Genomic DNA, 8805 nt, shown 5'->3' with positions numbered 1-8805 from the left:
AAGGTAAAGCTTGTAAATAAAGTTTTGTGGAAATAAAATAAAACAATAAAGTTTGCTTCTCTTATCACAATGTGTATGTCCTTCTTTTTAGTAAAAGACAGAATTCTCTTTGTTTAACTAGCTAACATAGACAACGGTAGCAGCCCTTTTTTAGAAAACAAACAGACACATGAATATAACACCTGAATGCACAGAAGACTAAATAAGGCTGCTTGAGTAACATGAGAATACATGAAAACACAGTCATTCATAACATGTTACATCTTTTTGTGTGATTAATACAGCTCACACATTAAAAGTATCATTACACCACATAACACTTTCTCTTACACTTAAACATCAGTGTTACATCACAGTAAATAACTTCAAAATAAGCTAATAAAGAAAATAAAATAAAATACAGTGTCTAAAACTTACTTTTTATCACCCCTCTGACACATGCACACACTATCACAGCATATGACAGACTCGTTCTTTCTCTGCATATATAAAAGAAACAGAATACAGAACTTTCCTTTTACATTTGGAACACATGACATGAAAGCAACACTATAATTGCACTCATTTCAATAAAACATGCATGTACATGACACATGAACCCCTTTTGTGAAATTATTTAAAGATAGACAACACTTACTCTGATGCTTCACACTCCCCAGGAAACACACAGAAGCCTTACGAAGCACTTTCTCCCCTCTTAATTAAACAGAATAACTATGTTTCAATATCACTGGTCCACATAAAATTACACACAAAACTCAATAATCATATACTCAGAACTCTTCGTATACTGATTATATGTAAACACTTACGCTTCTTTGAGAATCAATTTCGTGCTATTTACACACCACACGAGATGTATCTCAACAGAAATCGCCGTCAATCAGCAAAATACACAGCCATCCAAATAACATAAAACACTCAAAAGCTTTTAGCTTCACTATATCTCACTATAGTATTCTTATTTTGTGTTTTTTGTGTTGGATGCTATAATCCCCACTGCACGTGCACTCTCTAAACTGCGTTTTGAACCGCGTTGTACACAGGAAGTAAACGAAAAAACTTCCCGCAGCATTACAGTCCCGTTTCTTAAAGGGCCAGCGTAACATTTCAGCAACACATTAAAAAAGGCATTTATACACATTTTATGCACAGGACACATAACACAGGGCTTAAATAAGATAAATCACATATTCTTTTATGATTTACATGTTCTCTTTTTGACCTGGTTACACTCTCCCCTGCTGTTAGTCAACGTCCTCGGTGACTACAGACACTAATCATTTAGCCCACCTTGCAACTTTCCTGATGTATAAAGAACCATGCCAGCTAACACTTGGGACAGCACATCAGGACTAAAGGTAACTGCATTGCAAGCTGATCTAGGTAATCTGTTTGGGTTACTGTGTTGCCCTGCTGTTTCTCTTTGTGTTTTTCTAGGTGCAGGACAAGGCACTTCTAACTCAACACCTTTCTCCCTTTTCTTTCTAGGAGTTGGCACAGGACTCGCCACCGGACTTTCAACAGGTAAGTAGTCACTTTCAGTCTCTGGCTCGAGTGATACTGGATTGGCCGTCAAGGAATCATCAGGTACCTCACAACCTTCTGAAAAGACATTATTCTCTTCAGGCCCCTCATTACTGAAACAGGCTTCAGGCTCAGGAACTGGCAGTTCTGGACCTTCAGATACTTGAGTCACTGTCTGTACTTCCCTGGGACAATGGATTTCCTCCACCAAGACACATTCTGCCTCTAATGATGGCACTTCGGACTCAGAGACTGAAGCAGATACCTCTCTTATAGGGGGTTTCCGACTCCTGGGCATGGGCACTGGGACTGAACTTTCACAAGGCCTGAGATTACATCGGTGCACTCTTTTAACTGGGCCCCCTCCAACAGGCTCTACTGTGTACGTGGTTCCCTGAATCTCTACCACTGTGTACACGGTGGATGACCATGCATCCTGAATCTTATTTCTGCCAGGTGGTCGATGTCGCAAATACACACACTGTCCAATCTCTACAGCAGGGCAGTATACTTTCTCATCTTGGTGCATTGCTCTCTCCACAGCCTTTCTCTCTGCATATTCCTTAGCTCGAGTATGTGCTTCTCTGAGCCGCTCCTGGTGCACTATTAACCAATCTGGTCCATTGTTTGTTTCAGGTTCTTGACCCAGAAGAGCATCAATCGGCAGATGAGGATGGATCCCGAACAGCAGATAGTACGGTGAGTAGCCTGTAGATGAGTGTGGGGTCACATTATATGCATATACAAGCTCAGATAAATGTTCAGGCCATCTGCGCTTCTTTTCGGGTGGCAGAGACTTTAGGAGGTCATGAATGGTCCGATTAAACCTCTCACATTGAGGGTTTCCTTGGGGGTGGTGTGGTGTCGTGCGAGTCTTTTTAACTCCATACAGTCTGCAGAGCTCAGAAATCACAGCGCTTTCAAAGTTTCTGCCTTGATCAGAGTGCAACCGTTGTGGGACTCCATATTTCAAGAACCACTCTCGTAAAAGGATCTTGGCAGTGGTCTCTGCCTTCTGGTCACGAGTGGGAAAGGCTTGACTGAACTTGGTGAACACATCAGTTACTACAAGGACATTTTCTCGCCCGTCCGTGGCTGGTTCAAGTGTTGTGAAGTCTACCGCTACAACTTCCAGCGGTCGGGAGGCCACAAACGGTGTCCAGGGTGCTCTGATTTTGGGCTGCGGCATCTTTGACAGTACACATCGCTGACATTTCTTCACCCACCGCTCTACATCTTCATACATACCTCCCCAGAAACATCTCTGCCTCAACAGCCCTAGGGTCCTCTCAATACCCTGATGTCCCATCTGATTGTGAACATTATTTAGAACTTGATCAGTTAAACAGGTAGGTAGCAACAACTGGTGACATTCCCCAACATGCACATCATCAATTACACGGTACAAAAGGCCATCTTTCTCTCTGATCTTTTGCCACTGTTTAAGCAGGGAACGCACGCTTTTGGACAGCCCTACTCTCTCTTGGCGGGTAGGCTTCTTTTTCCGATTCCAGAACTTTTTAAATTCACTGAGTGTAGGATCAGATTCCTGAAATTGTTGTAGTTCGGCTTTCGAATATCCTGGTAAGGTGGGGGTATTTTCACACCCGACATCATCATCATCCATGGCCAAAGAAGCCTGTTGTTGTCTTACTGCACCTCGCTCTACTCCTGCTGCCAGCAGGTCTAGTCCCAGGGCTGTTCCTTTCTTAAGCGAGTTACAGATTGCCACACAGCCATCATACTCCGCATCCTCACTTTCAGGTTCTAGTCCATCCACTCCTGGCCTCCTTGATAGGGCATCAGCTGCTGTATTGCACCGTCCTGGGCGGTACTTGACATTAAAGTCGAAAACTGCCAGTTGAGCTGCCCATCTTTGTTCAACAGCACCTAATTTGGCAGTAGTGAGGTGACAAAGGGGATTATTGTCTGTTATGATAGTGAACTTGGACCCAAGTAGGTAGCTTCGAAACTTTTCAGTAACTGCCCACTTAAGTGCTAACAACTCCAACTTCATACTGCTGTAGTTTTGATCATTTTTCTCAGCCCCTCTCAGCCTCCTACTCGCATATGCTATAACGGTTTGTCTACCATTTTGGTTCTGGTGCAAAACTGCCCCCAACCCAAGGTTGCTGGCATCTGTTTCTACAACAAAAGGGAGTGTAAAGTCAGCATACCCAAGGGTTGGTGCACTGGTAAGCTTGTCTTTGAGTTCTTTAAAAGCATTTTGGCACTGGGAGGTCCACGAGCTTTTATAAACCTGAGCTACCTTGACTGAGCTTTTCTCCTTTAGGCACACATTTACTACGTCATGCAATGGGCCGGCTACCTGAGAGAACCCCTTAATGAATCTCCTGTAATAACTACAAAAGCCCAAAAACGATCGGAGCTCCTTAAGAGTACTGGGAACTGGCCACTCACGAACTGCACTTATTTTGTCAGGATCCGTACTCACGCCTTGTGCTGAGACTTGATGACCCAGGAACCTGACTTCGGACTGCAGGAAATGACACTTCTCCACTTTTATTTTCAGCCCTGTCTCTTTCAGCCTCTTAAACACTGTTTCCAATCTTGCTAGATGATCATGAAAGGTGGATGAATACACCAACAAGTCATCCAAGTATATAAGTACAATCTGGAAAACTAAGTCACTCATGATGGCCTGCATGAGGCGCTGAAATGTGGCGGGCGCATTGCAAAGCCCGAAGGGCATCCGGCGGTATTGATACAGCCCAAACGGGGTGATGAATGCCGTCTTGTGGCGGTCCTTCTCATGGACTGCAACTTGATGGTATCCGCTTGCAAGGTCTATTGTTGAGAAAATCTGTGCCCCGCTTAACGCATCCAGGCTCTCATCAATGCGAGGCAATGGGAAGGCATCGCGTTTGGTCTTAGCATTTAGTCTCCTATAATCCACGCACAGCCTCAGACTTCCATCGGCCTTGCGCACCAACACCACCGGTGAAGCATAGGGACTGGAGCTTTCTTGTATGACACCCTTTTTAAGTAACCCAGAGATGTGCTCTCTGACCTCTTCGAACTGAGTAGGTGGTATGCGGCGGTATGGCTGAGAGATAGGAGTATCATCTGTCAATGGGATCTCATGTTTCACTCGATCTGAGTATCCTAGGTCTTCATCACAGGCTGCAAACACATCGGCATATTTCATGAGTAATGCACCTAGCTTTTCCTGCTGTTCTGGAGTGCCTCCTACATGAAGCCTATGTAGCAGATCTTTTAGGTCAGTCTCAGACTCTGGCTTAGGTTCCTGCTCCATTGTCACCTCTTCCTGGTCAACAGTGATGCGGTGAAACCTCACCTCACATGGGTTACTCTCAACACACTGACAGGGGTGAAGCATTCCAAGATGAGCTTTTGAGGGCAGCCATACATCCTCTACAGAAAAGTTTACCACTTGAACTGGAAACACCCGATCACCTGATGACACTAACGTAGGCAAGGGAATCAATCCACCAGGTAGTGGCATGTTCCCCGGTTCCAGCAGCAGCCAGGATTCTGGACCATTAATTCTCTTATTTACTCTGGCATAAATTGTGGCTACAGAAGACGCGGGCACATATGTCTTGTTTTGGCCACTTACTCTCGCTATTGACAGTGGTTTGACTACTTCAACTTCCTGTACACGATGAAAGGCTTCTCGCCACACAGAGTCAAGCTTTCCTCCAAGGGTGGTGTCGAACTCTGTAAGTACAAGCTGTCTGCACCTCTGAGCGATATTCATGCCTATGATGCCCAAGGGAGAGGAGTCTGGATCTGCAGCATCCCCGTCGCGAATAATCAGGAACCCACACTCAGGTACAGTTAAACCCATCACTTCAATGTCTAATTCAACATATCCCAAATATGGCAAGGGTAGCTTATTGGCTGCAGTTATCTTTAGCCACTTAGCAGTGCAGTGAAGGTCTTTGTCTTCCCCATGTAGGTGTTCTCGGAAGAAGCTTTCCGTCAAGGTACTCACATTACTTCCTGTGTCTAGCAGGCATCTAACTGGAACACCACCAATGTGGATGTTAACTTCAGGGCACCTCCCAACTGCACGCTCCAAGAAACGTTCTTTAGTTAACGGGCTGCCTACTGAGCCTTCAGGCTTTCCTCGCATTGCTCGGCTCACCGCAATGGAGGGACCCCGTTTCCCTGCACTGTAGAACCTGTGGTGGCGGAGTGGTCTTTGGAATTACGTGGTAGGGTACACTGTCTAGCTATGTGACCGACCCCATCACATCTTAGGCAGATTGGTTGGCCGTCCTCTGTGTACTTGGGCTTAAATTTTGGCTTCCCACTTTGGCTGCTATATGAACTGCCTTTTTGCATGGTAAGTTCACGTACTGCATTAGTGAGTTCACCAATAGCTTTACCCTGCTGACTGATTATTTTTACTACCTCTTGTAAGGCTACTGCCATGTCACTTTGTGTAGTGCTGACTGGGTTTGACTGTTCTGGCATTTCCCTAGAACCTGTATTGGCCATGCTTCGAGCCCTTGCAACATTGGGACCACGGGGTCGGTCTTCCACAACCCACATCATAGCCTCTTCACGAACATCGAACAGAGAGGACTGAGGCTTTTCTCTAACCAGCTTACGCAGCTCTCTACGCAGGGTTGCATCTCTTACCCCCTCTATAAACTGGTCTCTTAAAGTGAGCTGTGGGTCAGAAACAACGTTTGTCGACTGCTGAAGAGCAGAATTGAGAAGCTGGGACAGAGCATGAGAGTAGTCACGGAAATCTTCTCCCTCTAATTGTCTGCGTGCATAAAAAGCATGCAATAACTGTGGTGTGGTACGTTTCTCTCTAAAGGCACCCCTCAAATATGAAAAAAGGTCTTGAGGTTGTTTTGCTTCCCCCCCCATACACAGCTTAACTTCATCTAAGGCAGAGCCCCTTAAATGAGAAAGTATAAAGTCTACTTGATCATCAGTGTTTAAACCCCTCACTCTGATTACACGTTCAACCTCATCAATAAACTCATCTACAGTCTGACCATCTTTAGAAAGATCACCACTAAATGGTACAATTTGACGTTCTCTTGGAATGTACACATAGGATCTGGTTGACACATTACTCATATTAGCAAGGGTAGACATTACTTGGTCGTGTCTTCGACCTAGTTCCAAAATTTGTGACTGCAGTTGTGTCACTGGATTACCTTCATCACCATGGCCTACAGCCGCAACATTGTCCTCATCATGGCTGGCTCCAGCCTGAGCAGCCAACACATCGTCGTCCTGATCCATGTTCTTATGATGCTTTTACCTTAGTTAGTCAGTAGCAGAACAGTCACAGTCAATGCAGTCCAGCCTGAACAGGAAATCCCTTGTTGTCTCCTTTGCTGATGATGTCAGCGCTGAATTAAACGCCCTCCTGCGTCGCCAGAAGACAGACCTCTACTTTACCACAGGCTCTCCAGGCGCATCACACTTCACATCATCAGCATCCGCGGCACTGGTTCTCGACCTGCCTCCACCACTACCGTTGTCTATGTTGCTCTCTCTCCTACCTGACTGTCACCCCAAAATAAGCTATGAAACCCCACTCCTGGTACCAAAATCTCTGTAGCCCGGGAAATGGATTAGTGATGACACCGGACACAGGATATAAAATTTAAACGGGGATCTTTTATTTCAGACTGCACGTTAAGCAGCGTTAATTTTGCAAACTTTGGAGTTGTAGAGATGGAAAGGTAAAGCTTGTAAATAAAGTTTGTGGAAATAAAATAAAACAATAAAGTTTGCTTCTCTTATCACAATGTGTATGTCCTTCTTTTTAGTAAAAGACAGAATTCTCTTTGTTTAACTAGCTAACATAGACAACGGTAGCAGCCCTTTTTTAGAAAACAAACAGACACATGAATATAACACCTGAATGCACAGAAGACTAAATAAGGCTGCTTGAGTAACATGAGAATACATGAAAACACAGTCATTCATAACATGTTACATCTTTTTGTGTGATTAATACAGCTCACACATTAAAAGTATCATTACACCACATAACACTTTCTCTTACACTTAAACATCAGTGTTACATCACAGTAAATAACTTCAAAATAAGCTAATAAAGAAAATAAAATAAAATACAGTGTCTAAAACTTACTTTTTATCACCCCTCTGACACATGCACACACTATCACAGCATATGACAGACTCGTTCTTTCTCTGCATATATAAAAGAAACAGAATACAGAACTTTCCTTTTACATTTGGAACACATGACATTAAAACAACACTATAATTGCACTCATTTCAATAAAACATGCATGTACATGACACATGAACCCCTTTTGTGAAATTATTTAAAGATAGACAACACTCACTCTGATGCTTCACACTCCCCAGGAAACACACAGAAGGCTTACGAAGCACTTTCTCCCCTCTTAATTAAACAGAATAACTATGTTTCAATATCACTGGTCCACATAAAATTATACACAAAACTCAATACTCATATACTCAAAACTCTTCATATACTGATTATATATAAACACTTACGCTTCTTTGAGAATCAATTTCGTGCTATTTACACACCACACGAGATGTATCCCAACAGAAATCGCCGTCAATCAGCAAAATACACAGCCATCCAAATAAAATAAAACACTCAAAAGCTTTTAGCTTCACTATATCTCACTATAGTATTCTTATTTTGTGGTTTTTGTGTTGGATGGCTATATTCCCCACTGCACGTGCACTCTAAAACTGCGTTGTGAACCACGCTGTACACAGGAAGTAAACAAAAAAAACACAGCAGCATTACAGTCCCGTTTCTTAAAGGGCCAGCGTAACATTTCAGCAACACATTTAAAAAAGGCATTTATACACATTTTATGCACAGGACACATAACACAGGGCTTAAATAAGATAAATCACGTATTCTTTTATAGTTTACATGTTCTCTTTTTGACCTGGTTACACATACTTTTAATTTATTTCTAAAAAGTGCACTAGAGGTACGCTGGTAATAATTATATCTTTAATTACACTTTTTATAAGTATGCTAAACTCAAGCATACTTTTAATGCATTTGTAAAAAGTGCACTAGAGGTACGCTGGTAATAATTATATCTTTAATTACACTTTTAAAAAGTATGCTAAACTCAAGCATACTTTTAATGTATTTATAAAAACTGCACTAGAGGTACACTAGTAATAAATATATTTTTAATTACACTTTTTATAAGTATGCTTAAATCAAACATACTTTTAATGTATTTCTAAAAAGTGCACTAGAGGTACGCTGGTAATAATTATATCTTTAATTAC

The 8805-nt window shown here is 42.7% G+C and overlaps 1 long non-coding RNA gene across 1 annotated transcript; it reads right to left on the bottom strand.

Annotated features, from left to right (window-relative positions):
• Nucleotides 1-7189: 7189 nt before the first annotated feature.
• LOC141363937 (uncharacterized) lies at nucleotides 7190-8445 on the bottom strand. The gene is made up of 3 exons (XR_012369633.1): nucleotides 8035-8445; nucleotides 7860-7918; nucleotides 7190-7701 (listed from the first exon to the last, which is right to left on the bottom strand). It is a non-coding gene; the product is annotated as an uncharacterized lncRNA (long non-coding RNA).
• Between the last annotated feature and the right edge of the window lie 360 nt (nucleotides 8446-8805).

The sequence above is a fragment of the Misgurnus anguillicaudatus genome, chromosome 5 (genome assembly GCF_027580225.2).
Source record: "Misgurnus anguillicaudatus chromosome 5, ASM2758022v2, whole genome shotgun sequence".
NCBI lineage: Eukaryota > Metazoa > Chordata > Actinopteri > Cypriniformes > Cobitidae > Misgurnus > Misgurnus anguillicaudatus.
This window is presented reverse-complemented; position numbering and strand designations above follow the sequence as displayed.